Source organism: Nycticebus coucang, chromosome 12 (genome assembly GCF_027406575.1).
Source record: "Nycticebus coucang isolate mNycCou1 chromosome 12, mNycCou1.pri, whole genome shotgun sequence".
In the NCBI taxonomy this organism is placed as follows: domain Eukaryota; kingdom Metazoa; phylum Chordata; class Mammalia; order Primates; family Lorisidae; genus Nycticebus; species Nycticebus coucang.
The window spans coordinates 108,751,191-108,767,747 of record NC_069791.1 but is presented as its reverse complement, the minus strand read 5'-3'; the positions used below and the strand labels follow the sequence as shown (position 1 = coordinate 108,767,747).

The 16,557-nt window shown below is 46.1% G+C and overlaps 1 protein-coding gene across 5 annotated transcripts in view; it reads left to right on the top strand.

The window, feature by feature from the left end:
- LITAF (lipopolysaccharide induced TNF factor) overlaps positions 1 to 16,557 on the top strand; it is an 80,945-nt gene that overhangs the window by 49,145 nt on the left and 15,243 nt on the right. The window lies entirely within an intron of this gene.

The following is a 16,557-nucleotide window of genomic DNA, read 5'->3' as shown; positions in this document are numbered from 1 at the left end:
CCACGGGGCCTTTTGAGCTCCAGTCTTCCCAGAGGTGATAGATACATCCCTCCCCTTGGCTTGGCGAGCTGGTGCTGGTTGAAAGGTCCTTTCCGAAACCATGATTTACATCAATGGGTGTCTGATGGCTTCATCTGCCCTTTCACCCCTACACCAGCTTTCTCCAAGTGGCTCTTTTTAAATAAGATAGGGAGATTTCATCTTCAGGTGCCTATCAAGAGAGATACAAGACGGTAGCTGGAATTCCATCAGTGTTTGCTTTTATCTGTTGGATCAAGGTCCAAAGGGTGTGTGACTTGCTCTACTTGGCATAGGCTAACGCCCATGTTGCACTGGGCTTTCCTCTCACCCTGCCCTTGCTCTGGGATCTAAATGTGCCCTGAACTGTCTAAGAAACATTTATTGTAGATGTATTATGGAAGAGCCCCATCTTCTCTCTTTCCTGTTACTTTAAGGCATTAATAATAGATGCTTTTGTTTGAGAAAGTATCCTTGTTGTAATGTTTTCATGGATTAAGTGACTTGGTGATTGATCTAAGATGTTGGGAGAATTTTTTAAGTCTCTGAAATACTAGATTGAAGTAGTTCGCTGCCTTTGGTGAATACTTTTTTTTTTTCTTTTTTTGAGACAGAATCTCTCTCTGTTGCCCAGGATAGCGTGCCATGGCACCAGCTTAACTCACAGCAACCTCAAACTCTTGGGATCACGTGATCGTTTTGCCTCAATCTCCCAAGTAGCTGGCACCTACCACAGTGTCCAGCTAATTTTTCTGTTGTTTGTAGAGATGGGGGGTCTCATTCATGTTCAGGCTGGTCTGGAACTCCTGAGCTCAAGCAATCCTCCTGCCTCAGCCTCCCAGAGTGGGAGTGCTAGGATTTTAGGTATGAGCCACTGCACCCAGCGCTTTGATGAATACATTTCCTCTTTGTTCCTTCAATCCTGATTATGGGCTGGCTACCCTGTTGTGTTAAGGACACAAAACAAATGGCTCTTGGTCCTGAGGGATTTACACAATGGGTGACAAGTAGAAACAGACACAGATGAAAAAAAACAGTGCTTGCCCTTATAACTCTGGAAAGGGCTTGAGAGGAGTTGGAAAGAGTGAGCTAGATTAGTCAAGGAAAGTCCTATGGAAAGTCAAGGGCTGAGCACATGTGGCAGAAGGGATATGTGGATGTGAATCCAACAAGAAGTGCTACCGAGGAGGCATAGACATGCTCGCCCAGGGGAAACCCAGGGAAAGGGAGGAGCTGGGAGGCATTTGTAGCCTGGATTAATTTTAAGAAGATAAACAGTGGCTCAGGGCTGTAATCCTAGCACTTTGGGAGGCCGAGGTGGGTGGATTGCCTGAGCTCACCGAGTTCAAGACCAGCCTGAGCAAGAGCGAGACCCATCTCTAAAAAATAGCTGGGCATTGTGGCGAGTGCCGGTAGTTCCAGCTACTTGGGAGGCTGAGGCAAGAGATAGCTTAAGCCCAAGAATTTGAAGTTGCTGTGAGCCGTGATGCTACAAAACTCTACTGAAGGTGACATAGTGAGACTCTGTCTCAAAAAAAAAAAAGATGATAAACTGTGCTTGTTTTGTTGCCACTATCATGGATAATCAGAGGTGTATGTCGCATCACTTTGAGAATGGGCTTGTGCCCCTCAGGGACTTAACTTCACCCACTGAAGATGAAATCTCCCCAAAGCTACAGTGAGGGTGGAAAAAAGGACTACATAAGAAGTAGTCCTGGAGTCTTGGCACTGCCGCTCGACCTCTATTTGTTTTCACTTTCACTGCAATGAAAACAGCCCAGTGGGTGAGGCAGTCTTCAGTTAAATAGAAGTCCTTAATTCTGTGTTTCTTTATCACACACAGGCTTTTGGTGTCTCTGGGGCCCATTTAGAGCCACCCATGGGCTGTTCTGAACTTGATTGGTGTTTACTTGCCTTAGAATCATTATTTGAGGTCAAGTGGTACTTTCCTGGGTCCTCATAATTTTGTCTTATTATTTGAGCCTGTGTTGATACTCTGGGCAAAAAGTGTTAACACCCTGGTATCTAAGGAAGTTGTCCCTTAGCTGCAGAAGAATTGTCTCTAACTTTGTAGGGTTTAAGGCACTTAACAAATTTCAGAAAGGAAAGGAAATATTATGGAAGGTGTTTGTGTGGTGGCGATTCTCTGCTCATAGTCTTGGTAGGTACAGAGTGAATTGATCATTTCCCTGAGTCTGCAGAGAAAATAATGATAGAGAATTTACACTATGTAGCTTGTGGAGCTTTAGAATTGACAGCATCCCTCAGGTTAAGTTTAAGAGCTTTGGATTGGCTATCCTTAACCTCGAATCCAAGTGAGATTATTTATTCATAGATGATGCATTGATTTTCTAAAATTGATATTTAAAAAGTAACATGTTCTGGAAAGTGTGGAAGATAAAGAAGAAAATCCGGCATAATCTTAGCATGGAATGAAATGGCTAGCACAACAGCTTTCCTTACTGGCCAGCTTCTGTCTTTTTGCCACTGTGCTTGTTTTCTAGCACATTGTAATCAGGGGTTATGCAGTTTTGTATCCTAATGCAGACTTACTTACTAATGATCTCACTCTGCTGTTGCATCAAAACCCATCACTCAGGAAAGTGGGGATGTGGTTTCACCAAAATCCAGAGGGAAATTGCCCACTCTGACTGGAGGGGCTCAGCTCAACTGCCCCATGGAAGCATTTTCCATTCCACAAAGCACTGTAATTTGTAGTTATGCTGTATTGGAACCCGACTTTGAGATTGTGGTAACATTCATTATCTGTGACTTGGGGAACATACCGCTCTGCAGAAACAGACTAAATTCAAAAAATGAAATTTGAAGATATTTCTCTGAAATATTTCACTATGAGCTTTTGTATTTTTACTGAGGAATCCCAAATTTGAATTTGTTTGGGATTAAATAAAATTTCAAATTCCTTTCTGAAAGACAGGTGGAGGACCCAGTTTCCGTTTTTGTCTTAAGTCCTTCCTCCTCATTTAGGGTTTTATAAGCAGCATTCACCTTGGACATTGTCTGAAACCACACGCAGGTTAAATCCCATTTATAACACAAATGCGTTGGAAAAGCCTTATATTTTAAAAATCGCCACCCAGCAGTCTTTAGTTTAAGAATTTGGAGCAATATCGATTTATAAATCTATAGTTTGAGTAGTTCCTTAGGGTATGTGGTGGTCAGAAGTCACTATGCTCACATTATTGTAAAGAACATTTTATTTTTCTCCGGAGATCCTAAAAGACAGACCTTTCTGACCTTCGCAGCTGGCTCTCCCTCATGTTTACAAACTAGGCCATTTTCTTAGGGGACCTGCCATTTGCATGTGAGTGCCCTTCTTTTGCCTAAGGAATCCCTTTTTTTCCTGGGGTCATTTCTGTAATATACATATTCATGGTGCCTGCTGGGAGTTTCTTTTCTGGGGCTGGGAGGTGGGGGCACTAGTGGAATTGAATAATTTTCCTTTTTCTTCCAGGAAGAATTTCTCTTAGAGGATTAAGTTGGTGATTAAAAAGCTGCTTTATGTTTCTGAAGGCCTTGCCCTTTTATGTGTTGATCTGATACCCACAGTGTTGAAGACAGTTCTATACACAGCATGAGGTTATATTTTTTAGAAAAGTTTACCACCCACCCTACTTTGTGGGAGGGTTTCTTTTTTTTTTTTTTTATGTGAATAAACATAGATTTTGCTCTTATTTTCTAACTCTTAAAAAAGTCATTGGCTCTTTTTTCTTTTTTTTTAGTTGACATGTGATAATTGTATATATATATATATATATATATATATATATATATATATAGGGTACAGAGTCATATTTCGATGCCTGTGTACAATACGTATCAGGGTAACCACTCTATCCATCATGTTTAACATTTAGGGTTTCTTTGTGTTGTGAACATTCAAATTCCTTTCTTTTACCTTTTTGAAAATTTACACTATCTTACTGTTAACCACATTCACCCTGTAGTTCTACTGAAGGCTAGAAGTTATTCTTTCTATTTATCTGTAATTTTGTAACTATTCGCCCACGCCTTCCCTCTCCCCTCCCCCTGCAGCCTCTAATAACCACAGTTCTGCTGTCTACTTCTCTGAGCTTTTCCTTCCTTCCTTTTTTTCTTCCTTCCATCTTCTTGTTTCTTAGTGGAAGCGTTTGAAATCCACATCTTGAAGAGGGGAGTATGGATTCATGGACAGTCATAAATATGCATTCAGTTGGGACTCTTCACCTCCCCAGTTAGAAATATTAGAAAATCTTCTCTTGGCCTCCCACTTAATCTTTGGTATTTAACCAAAATGTACTTTAAAAAAGAAACTTATTTTTATTTTTTTTGGTGAGTCTCACTCAGTCATCTGGGTAGAGTGTCGCCGTGTCACAGCTCACAGTAGCCTCAAACTCTTGGGCTCAAGCGATCCTCTTACCTCAGCCTCCCAAGTAGCTGGGACTACAGGTAGCCGCCGGGATGCCTGGCTATTTTTAGAGACCGGGTCTTGCCTGAGGCTCTTGCTCAGGCTGGTCTTGAACTCGTAAGCTCAGGCAATCCACCTGCCTCAGCCTCCCAGAGTGTGAGGATCCACTGGCCCAGCCCTTCTATCTATTTTTTTTTGGTAGAGACAAAAGTCTCACTTTATCGCCTCGATAGAGTGCCGTGGCGTCACACGGCACACAGCAACCTCCAACTCCTGGGCTTAGGTGATTCCCTTGCCTCAGCCTCCTGAGTAGCTGGGACTACAGGCGCCCACCATAACGCCTGGCTATTTTTTTGTTGCAGTTTGAACCCGCCACCCTCAGTATATGGGGCCGGCGCCCTGCCCACTGAGCCACAGGCGCCGCCCCAATACTTTTTTTTTTAAATGAACTTAAGTCAAGCTTTGGGGGATAGTGTCCCTTACTTACACTTGGCCCATGTGGAAGAGTGGCAAGACTTTCTGTCCTGAAGGTTCAATAATTGAAACTATGAAATAAACTGACAGTAGAGAGATTAACAGGAGAAAAGACACACAAATTTGTTCCTTCTATATTCACAGGACTCATATAAGACTTGGAGAAAGGCCAGGTGATGGAAGTTTATATAGTATGCCTGAGCTTTGGAAGGAATAGGGGCTTGGGGCTTCTAGAGGGAGTGGCAGGCGGATACGGTAGGAAGAGGGGAGGAAATGTGTGGTGAACAACAGTTCTCTTATTATGCAGATAAACAATGTTTCTGGCAATAAAAAGTCTCAGAGTGGCCTTTAGAAGAACTAGTGATGGTCTTTTCTATGATAAACTCTTGAAGGTTGATGAGATTCCAATGACAAATTTTTGTTTGTTTCTTTTTTACTTTTTTTTGAGACAGTCTCACCATGTTGCCCTTGGTAGAGTGCCGTGGCATCATAGCTCATAGCAACCTCAAACTCTTGGGCCCAAGTGATTCTCTTGTCTTAGCCTCCCGAGTAGCTGGGAGTACGGGCACTCGCCACAATGCCCCGGCGCTTGGCTGTTTTTTGTTGCAGTTATCATTGTTGTTTAGCTAGCCTGGGCCAGGTTTGAACCTGGCACCCTTGTTGTATGTGGCTGGTGCTGTAACCACTGTGCTATGGGTGCCCACCCTTTTTTTTTTTTTTTTTTTGAGATGGAGTTTCACTTTGTTCTCCTAATTAGAGGGCAGAGGTGTCATCATAACTCATTCCAACATCGAACTCCAGGGCTCAAGTGACTCTCCTGTCTCAGCCTCCTGAGTAGCTGTGATTACAGGTGCACCCATCACACCTGGGCCTCATTCTTGTAGAGATGGAGTCTCATTCTTGCTCAGCTCTCAAACTCCTGGCCTCAAGCAATCCCCCTTCCTAAGCCTCCTAGAGTGCTAGGATGACAGGTATGAGCTACAAGGCAGGCCAGCAACTGTTTTCTTTTATACAGGTTGGGCATCCCTTATCTGTGAAATGCCTGGGATAAGAAGAGTTCCAGATTTTGGATTTTTTTGGATTTTAGAATATTTGCATTGTAGTTCTTGGTTGATCATCCCACATCCAAAAATCCTCCAATGAGTCCTTCCTTTGAGTGTCATGTCTATGGTGAAAAATTTCAGATTTTTTGATTTTTGGATGTGGGATTCTGAACCTATAGATTTAAACTTCGTTTACAGAGGACAGCTTTTCAGAGCTACTTCTCTGCAGTATCTAAGAATAAGCAGCTCAAAATACACTGAAGAAATGTATCTTCAGGTGGGCGTATCTTGTAGGCATATTTTGGGGTGTTGTGCCCCAACACGTATTTGACTTGTAAGTGTGATCCTTGGAGGCATTTAAATAAACCTTTAATTTTAGAATACTTTTCAATTTGTAAGAAAGTTGCAAAGAGTATAGGAAGTTAGTATAGGGAATTCCTCACCCAGACCCCAGACCCCCTTTTTTTGAGACAGAGTCTTGCTTTGTTGCCCAGGCTTGGAGTGACGTCATCATAGTTCACAGCACTCTCCAACTCTGGGGCTCAAGTGATTCTCCTGCCTCAGCTTCCTGAGTGGCTGGGACTGTAGGTTCATGCCACCCCATCTGGGAAATTTTTCTACTTTTAGTAGAGATGGAGTCTTGCTCTTACCCAGGCTGGTCATCTGACCTCAATGGATCCTCCTACCTCAGCCTCCTTGAGTGCTGAGATTACAGAGCCACTGTGCCGAGCACTCTTTCCTCCTATTTTTAACATCTTACATCACTGGTGTATTTGACAAGCTAAGAAAATGATCTGGATATATTACTGTTCACCAAACTCCAGACTTTATTTAGAGCTCACCAGTTTTTCTGCTGATGTCCTATTTTCTGGGCCGTGATTCTGTCCAGGGAGGGCATCACGGTACATTTGGTCATCTCGTCTCCGTGCCTCCGTGGCTGTGACAGTTTCTCAGTCTTTTCCTTATGTTTCACAACGTTGGCAGTTTTCAATACTGATCAGAAGTTTGTCTGATATTTTTCTCATGATTACCCTGGGATTGTGGGTTTGGGGGGCAAAGACCACAGAGAGGTGAAGTGGTGCTGGGTTGTGGGGGAAGGCCCGGGAAGAGGAACAGGCTTTAAAAGATTGTGACAGGTAACATTTGCCACCACCCTGTTGTCCGGTTTGCCTTAAGTTTTGCTTGAGGCAGGCCTGTTGTTTTCTGTAATTTTCAAAGACAAGACAGTTGGACTACCTGTAATCATCTGGAAGATAGCCAGGCTGAGGAAGGGAGCAAATGGAAGACTTCAAGTAACGAAGATATTTATCATCAAAGCAGATACCCAAGCTTGTTTACTTTGCTTGTAGGAGGCACCCAAGGAAACTATTAACTCTTACACCATGTAGAGATCTTACAGGCTGGCTCAGTTTTGGTGGTGGGCTTTGAGGCAGCTAATTGGAGGGGTGGGATGGGGCTGTCAGCAGCCTGGGATGGTACAAAACCGCAGAATGCAGACACAAGCATTTTCTTACAGTTTGCTTTTTTTTTTCCCCCTCCAGACTCTAAGAAAATGGAGGAATATGGGATCAATTTGAGAAAAGGTTAAGATACTGTTTGGGGTGGGATGCTTAGAAAGCCTGTGTGTCAGAGTGAACCCACAGCAGAAGTTACAGAGCCTGGGTTTTTTGTTGTGTTTCTTCGGAGAAGACACCCTGGGCTGTGGGCCATTCCACCTTTGATGTGTGTTTACTGACGGGGAGTTGTTGAGTGGCTTCTACCATGGGTGGTTTTCCCTGGTATTCTAAGTTTTGAAGCTTATTTTTAGAATCTGGATGTGTCTTGGCAGGAGTTGAATACTTTTTTTGGGGAGGGGGTGTTTCAAGTCACTCTTGGGCTGTGGGTTATTGAAAACAGAATCCCTGTGTGGGGTCCCCCTAAAACCCAGGCTGGTGCCCACCTTGTGGTGGTGTGAAGCCCCACATTCCCGGCCACTGTGGCTCACCTCCATGGACACAGTGTGCTCCATGGACACAGTGTGCTGCTTCTGGGGCTTGCTCAGCTTTTTCTATCTGCTGCTTTTTCCCATCTGTCCCCAGGTTGTCCACTTGCCCCAGAGACTGGTCAGATTCACCTTTGCATCTGTTCCCCTGTGGTTTAACTTTGCCTCCTATGTGGGTTCCTTAAGGCCAATAAGGGGGAGTTTATGTCTCCTCAGTCCCTCATTCACCCTGGACTTCAGGGCCTCCCCGATGAAAGATGGATCACAGCACAAAATGTGGAAAAAAGAACTTTATGTTGATAAATAGGATGTTGTTGGTACAAATTTAGGTGGTGATATAGTGCGAGTGGCAGAGTGAGAATCTTTTCACCAGAGGGATGCATGATAATTAGAAGCTTTTTTTTTGAGACAGTCTCACCTTGTCGCCCTCAGTAGAGTGCCGTGGCACCACAGCTCACAGCACCCTCCAGCTCTTGGGCTTAGGCGATTCTCTCTTGCCTCAGCCTCCTGAGTAGCTGGGACTACAGGCCAGGCGCCCTCCATGACTCCCGGCTATTTTTTTTTTTTTCTTGCAGTTTGGCTGGGCCGGTGCCCTACTCATTGAGCCACAGGTGCTGCCCAATTTAGAAGCTTTTAATGACTGCAAAGAGGGAGGAACCCAGGGCCACATGCTGTGTAGAGCCAGGAGACTTAGTCATGGGACAAAGGGCTGTGATGACCTGTCACTTTCACCCTGAGGCAGGAAGGAAATGGGAGGGAGGCCTGGGGGAGGCAGAGACAGGTTTTCAGAGGACACCCTTTTTTTGCAAGCAGGTGAAGTACCAAGATTTACTGAAACATCACACATTCCAGAGAGGGAATAGGTCTACCCTCAAGAGTTGAGTAGGCCCTGAGTTTAAAGACAGAACAGAAAGGGTCGTACACTCTCAAAGTCAGTGGAGAGTGCACTGCTCCAACAAGGAACAGCCAGAGGCTTTTTTTTTTTTTGAGACAGAGTCTCACTTTATCACACTCAGTGGAGTGCAGTGACAACACAGCTCACAACAACCTCCAACTCCTGGGCTTTGGCGATTCTCTTGCTTCAGCCTCCTGAGTAGCTGGGACTACAGGTGCCCGCCACAACGCCCGGCTATTTTTTTGTTGCAGTTTGGCTGAGCCGGGTTTGAACCCGCCACCCTCGGTATATGGGGCTGGCACCCTACTCACTGAGCCACAGGCGCTGCCCCCAGAGACATTTTTAATTCAAAAAAAGATTTAATTTATTTGGTGAATGTGTGCTATTGCTGTATATAGCTCAATAAGGACAGATCTCAACAAGAATGCAGAAGTGGAAAGTGCTCATCCCACTGCCCCACTTCCACTTCCTTCCCTCCCTGAGGCCCCCAACATCACGTTTCTTGTGTATCCTTTTGGAGACATTTTGTGCATGTCTTATAAAAAGATACATATAGGGCGGTGCCTGTGGCTCAACAGAGTAGGGCGCCGGCCCCATATGCTGGAGGTAATGGGTTCAAACCCAGTTCTGGCCAAAAAAAAAAGATACGTATATCCTCCTCCGTCATGTACAAACAGTGGCATGCTAACAGTGCTACACACGGTTCTGGCCTTTCTCCTGTGACACTGTATCTTGGAGAAGATTGCATTTCTGCACATGAAACTCCCTTCTGCTTTGGTGGCTGTTTACCATTCCTTTGCGGGGCTGGGCCCTCACTCATCTACCAAGTGCCCTGCCAGTGGACTAGGCTGTGGCTGTGACCAGCATTGTTGCAGTGAATACACTGTATGCTTGTCACTTTGTCATTTCACCCACGTGCAGGGCTGTCTCCAGCGCACATCCTTAGAGGAAGAATTGCTGGCCAGAGGACTTGTGCATATTACTTACATTTTGTGGATATTTCCATCATGCGAGTCTTGGTTTATCCATACCCAGGTCAGCCCTCTGTGCTGCCGGATGTTTTGCTGATTGCCAGGTGAACAAGTGAAAAGTGACAGTGCCGGGCAGCGCCTGTGGCTCAAGGAGTAGGGCGCCGGTCCCATATGCCAGAGGTGGCGGGTTCAAACCCAGCCCCGGCCAAAAAAACCACAAAAAAAAAAAGAAAAGAAAAGTGACAGTGCAGGATTGGCAAGAAGGTAACACTGTCCCTTGGAGCCCATAGGGCCTGTCCACATGTGGGGATGGCCACATTCAGGGGCTTGCAGTGAAACCTGAGCCAGAGAAAGACTGCTCTGAGCCCTAGGGCAGCCCTTGGGTTCAGGGCGGAGGTTGAGGGGGATTCTGATCTCTGCTGGGGTCCCCAGAGACCCACTGGGAGATTCCCCCCTGAGAATCTGCAGGGCCAGCAGGGCATCTGGGTTGTGCAGATGTGAGGCTGGGTGTGTTAGTTTCCTGTGGCTCAGATAACACAAGTTCATTATCATACAGTTACAGTTCAGGGGGTCTGCTTTGGGTCTCACTGGGTTAAAAGACCAGGGTGGCAGCTGTGTGGTGATTCTTCTGGCCCTCATCTTCTCTGGCCTGTGCTCCTGAGGCTCACAGCCCCTCCCTCTGCCTTCACAGCCATGCTGTAGCATCTTCTCTGAGCCTCCTGCCCACTCACTTTTTATTTCAGATTGTTATGGGGAACATACATTTTGCTTACATAGTTTGTTTTTGTGTGGAAAAAGTCAGTCAGAGGTGCGTCCTTGTCCCAGAGAGTGCAATATACCTGTGCCTGCCTGCCTCTTATGAAGACCCTTAGGTTACATTGGGCCCACGGTGCTAATCCACCCATCTCAAGATCCTTAACTGCAGATGCAAAGTCACTTTTACCAATTAAGGTCACAAGTTTATAGGTTCCAGGGATTAGGCTGTGGACAACTTTAGGAGGGCATTTTTTCTGTCTGCTGCACTGGCGGGGGAGGGTCAGACTGCAGGAGGTTTAGACAAACGTGAATGTCTATCTGTGAAGCAATGGCGGGGGGCGGGGGTGGTGGTGGCCACAGGATATGAACCCTGGTGGCTCCTCCTGTGTCTCACAATGAGGCTTCCATGTGACTCTGGCAAGTCACCCCCTTCCTGGGATTTATTCTACTTTCTTGGGAGTAATTATGCTTGCCTAAGAACCTGTATAGCGCTCTGGGCTCATTCTCTCACTTTGCTATCACAGCGGCCCTTGGAGGTCTAAGTAGTATTGTTAGCCCATTTTCCAGATGAGGAAACCTGAGACACAGAGAGATTTGGCATCACACCCCAGTTTGTGTAGCCTGCAAGTGGCAGAGTTGCGATTTGAACCGAAGAGGCTTGGTCCCAGAGTTTTTGCTCCTAAAGATTGACCTGCCTTAAAATTCCATTCTCTTAACTTTTCTTTCCACCCTTTCATTCCCTTCTCTGCGCCCTCCCTGCTCACATTCCTCTATGACTTCTCTTTACTCTGAGTAAATACCTAAATACCGTTGGGTATTCAGCCAGGCTGCAACCCACAGCATTCCTGCTGTCCCCTAAGTTACGGGTGATGTGAGTAACGGAGAGACACAGGTGTTTCTGAAAATCCTGCGAGCTACATTATCTGGGACAGCAGGTGGGGACGTCCAGCCTGCATCGTGTCTGAGCCCAGTGGCCTCGCTTTCCCCACCAGGCCAGTTTCTGATGGCATTCTGCTCTGAACCCTTTTGCATCTTCTGTTCAGTTGCTTGAGGACAGTTCCCAACCTGAAGCACTCTGCCCTCTTCCTCCTTCCCTTTGACCCTGTCTACCTGTTGGTAGTTGACCCAAAAGAGATGAGGTCTGGGAGGAAAAGGTCCTGATCCTTCAGTTCCCCCTATCAGAGTTAGAACAAGCAGGCGGGTAGAGCTGCTGGCAGAGTGTTGACTTTTTACGCCCCCACCCCAGCCCCCGTACCTGCCAGCAGGCGTTGTTGGCACTTATGACATCTCGGGTACATGTAAGTTAAAGCCTCAGAATCTGCCTGATACCCATGAGAAAGGACAGTGTCATTTCTGGGAAATGAATGAACAAGTGACTTTAGAACCACATCAAGGACCAGGTGTCGAGTGTGGAGTGACGGGTGATGGTTGGCAGGAGCCTGCTCGAGATTCAGGGTTTTGAGTAGATGATATGGTTGAAGGAAGCATTGGACCGGCAAGGGTGCTGGCCGGAGCAGGAGCCCTTCATAGCGTAGTGATGCAAGCACCGCCATAAACTAGGGGCAAGGGAAAAAACTGGACTAGTCTTGAGGTTTGGAGGTTGTGGCCTTTTTTCTTCCTGATTCTATCTTGCTCGTGTTTGCACGCCTCCACGCTTCCCTTCTCAAACTTTCCCACCCACATCTTGACTTGCTGTCCTGGCTGGACATCCCAGGGTGCCCTGTTGAGAAACAAACAGGAATCTTAGAGGAAATGAAGGATTCCAGACTCAGTTAAGGGATTCCAACTCTGGAGCACATTTGGCAACGCATTGGTGTTTGAACTGTAAATCCCTGTTACCTTGAGCTGAACTGTGAGGCCATCTGTATTGGGACTTGTTACATAAACATCTTCATTTTAAAATTATGGTTTGTCAGGGCTGTTGGGGTGAGCTGCTCCCATTCATTTCGTTTTCTTTTCTTTTCTTTTTTTATTTTCTCGAGACAGTTTCTTTTTGTCACCCTTGGTAGAGTACTGTGCCACCATAGCTTACAGCAACCTCAAACTCTTGGGGTCAAACGATACTCTTGCCTCAGCCTCCCAAGTAGCTGGAACTACAGGCATCTGTCACAATGTCTGGCTAGTTTTAGAGATGGGGGTCTATGCTCTGGCTCTGGCTGATCTCAAACTCCTGAGCTCAGGCCATCCACCCACCTCTGCCTCCCAGAGTGCTTTGATTACTGGCGTGCTCCAAGTCTTGATGCCATTCCAGGTGGGTCTTGGTGTCCTTTTATACCTAGCTGTTGTTTTCTACAAATAATTGTTGAAGTGCTCAATATTTCCTGGTTTGCGTGGGACTTTTCCTGGTTTGGCATCAAAATTCTCATCCAAGGAAACCCCTCTGTCCCAGCAAACTGGGATGGTGGGTTACTCTGTGAAGCACCCAGGGATTGGGGTCCTACTTACAGGTGCTGGGGATGCAGATTTTAATTTTAATTCTTGCCCTTATGGGGCCCACAGACCAGTCAAGTCAATAGTGCCCCATGACAAGTCATAGCTGATACATAGTGAGTGCTGTATGTCCCACATTGCTCTGCGTACTTTCTCATTTAATCCTCCTAAGAGTCTTAACGAGGAAGAAGCTACCTGTGTGCCCACTTTACAGGTGGAAAAACTGAGGCACTGAAGTCATGCTGCAAGGCGTGGGGGGCCTGGATGTGAACCCAGGTCGTCTGGCTCTAGTCCCTGCACCCTTGACCTCTGCACTCTGCGGAGAGGCTCTGAGAGGAATGAATTCTCCCTGGGGCAGGCCAAGGAGGGCTTCTTGGAGGAGGTGACAGGAAGGCTGGGATGGAATAGGTGACAAGGAGTTCGCCAAACCCATTAAGGAGGTAGATGAGGGCATAGAGGAGAGAGTTTGTCAGGGACATATTTGGGGACCTCTAACCTAACCAAGGGTGGAGGGAGATGATGTGAGAGACTATGGGCAGTAGGTACCAGTGTGTCCTGGAAGTCCCCTGTGGACTTGATTTTAAGCAGAGACCCTGGAGGGGCTGAGCTAAGGCCATTGGCCAACTTGGAGGCTTGAATTTAAGGCCTCAGGCTGGGATATGGAGATAAGAGATTTCTAGCAATGTCTTCTTTTTTGTTTTTATTGAGGCAAAATTCACATAACAAACTTAACCATTTTAAACAATTCATTGGCATTTATAATATTCACAATGTTGTGCTTGTGCAACCACCACCTCTGTCTTCATCATCCCCCCAAAACCCTAATTCTTAGCAGTTGCGCCCTACTTCCGCCCACTGCCCTTCCTGCTGTCCCTGGACACCACGAACTTGATTTCTATTTCTATGAGTTTCATATAGATGGAATCTATATGCCTTTTGTGTTTTTGAGGTTTGTATCTTAGATGATCAGTGAGAAAGCCGGTAGGCCGCCTGGCTTGTCTCTTGGTTTTCTGGAGTCAGATCCTTTCCTTCAAATTTAGGATTCCAGGCAGAACCCCAAACCTCTGACATAGGAGGATTCTCTAAGGCAGTGGTTCTCAGCCTTCCTAATGCCTGGCCCTTTAATACAGTTCCTGTGGGTTGCGACCCACAGGTTGAGAACCGCCTGTACTGGTCCATTCCAGAGAATTCTGAGGCTATTTAGGCCAAATTGTTTAGAAGCAAATTTGTTGCTGGAAGCAAGGTCCCTCCTGAAGTTTGTTCCACCTCCTGGGGTTTTCAGGATCAGTTCCATAATGTCAGTTCAGGGTGTGAAGATGGCTGGGTCTGACAGTTCTTCCCAGGGTTTCCAGGGTTTTCCCCTCCCCTTTCAACCTAGCGATATTTAAAAAAGAAACTGAGTTCTTCTCAGTTGGCAAGGCCCTCCCTCCCCCGAGACCTGCGGGGTTGGAGCAGGTGGCTGAGAGGTCCCAGCACCATGCAGGGTGCTTTAAAAAAGCAGCTGTGAACACTCTTAGCATCTCAGAGAAATTCTGGGCTTTCTTCCTTCATCACTAGTCTCTCCAAAATGAGAGGGAAGAGCTTTGTGCTCAGCTCTGTCTGGCCCTGTTTACTGAGAAGTGGGTTAATTTGATTTGCAGTGCTTAGTGACAAAATGAGTTGAAATCCACAGTTGGCGGGTGTCTCGGGGAGGTTGTGTGAAAGCAGTGCGTGCACCTTCCGGTGAGCTGGGGAGGCAGAGCTCCCAGGTGCTGCTTCCACTGGGGATTATCTTCCTTTCACATTTTGTTTGAGGGGTAAGTTGTGCACAATAGCAGTGCTGATTGTGCCTGTGTCTCCCAGCCCCAGAGCTGTTTTGATGAGGCCTCCTGAGCTCTGGAGTCCAGTGGATGTTCAAACCCCAACCCTGCCACTTTCTGTGTGAATTCAGATAAGCAGCTTAACCTGTCTGGACCCAGGTTTTTCATTTGTAAATTGGGATGATAATTAATAATTCCTGGTCGGGTGTGGTGGCTCATGCCTATAATCCTAGCACTCTGGGAGGCCAAGGTGGGAAGATCTCTTGAGCCCAGGAGTTTGAGACCAACCTGAGCAAAGTGGGATCCCCCCCCCCTCATCTCTACTAAAAATAGAGAAATTAGCTGGTGTGGTTGTGGGCACCTGTAATCCCAGCTACTTGGGAGGCTGAGGCAGGAGGATCGCTTGAGCCCAGGAGTTTGAGGTAACTGTGAGCTAGGCTGAGACTGTCTCAAAAAGAAAAAAAGGAAAAAAAAACTCTCTAAAAACATAATAATTTCCTTTCTCAATCATGCAAATCACGTGGGATGGTCATGCATGTAAGGGCTGAGTGGCAGACTCCATGACAGTGAATAAGAGCTCATTAAGGTTTATCCTAATGCAACTGGGAATTCAGGGCTGGGATGGGAGTATTGAGAAGGAGCCCAGTAACAGACTTTGCTCATGCATGAACCTCTAGACTCAGAATTGATGTGCAGTTAAGGTTTAAAGAAGCCTGATGATCTGGGACCTTCTGGAACCCTTCTCTTCTTCCTGGATTGAGGAAGTCCTGGACATGGGTATGGAGAATGAGCTCCTAGAAGGAGCCCCGAGGAGTGGTCCATGGCAGGGAGGAAGTGGCTGTGCTTGGCCACTGTGCAGCAGAGGGGAACCGTCCACCAGGCTGCCAGCCTCCCCCTGCCGTGGGGTAGGCTTCTAAGATTAACTCATGTAAAGGATCTGCCTGGGAGAGATCATACAGATAGATGTAAGGGATAACTGGACTTGGGCAATAAAAACTCAGCATGTGCTCAGATGATTGTCTTTATGACAGCAAGCAGAGGGGAGACACGTTTAGAAATATTAAATAAATGTTGGTGGCTTAGAAAACTCATTCTGTCTAAACACCTCATTCTAAACACCTCGTGTTCTCAAAAGGGTGCAGGGTATGTGAGGGAGGGAGAATCGGTGATAATTAGAACAAAAAAAAGAAAGAAAGAAAACAACTTAGATATTACAATGGTTTGTGAAGCTCAAACTCTACCCAACAAAATGTTATTTCTTAGTATTTGATTTCTCTTGTTAGGCAGAAATCAAATTATATTTAAATTAATTAATTACATTTAAATATAATTGAATTTATTTACTTGGAATGGGGCAGCTGTAATGACAAGACCAAGAACTGATGCTGTATACTGGAGTTCGTGAGCGAGCTCGTTTCAGACACATTCCTGTAGGGGCCAGGAAAAATATCAGGGTACACCTCACTGCCGTGTATGAGACTGTCATGGCAAGGGCCCCTTGTACAAAAAATATTGAGAATTTCAAGGTAGCAACAGCAAAGTGTGAAACCAAGCTCCGGTCCTTTCTGTGCCTAGAGCTCTGTGAAGCTATCCTGGGTCACTGTAATCCTGGTCACAGTTTCCATATTCAAAAGATGGCTTTGGGGTAGTGCCTGAAGCTCAATGAGTAGGGCCACATACACTGAGGCTGGTAGGTTTGAACTGGGCCAGCTAAAACAACAATGACAACTGCAACAACAACAACAAAAATAGCTGGGCGTTGTGGGAGGTGCCTGTAGTCCC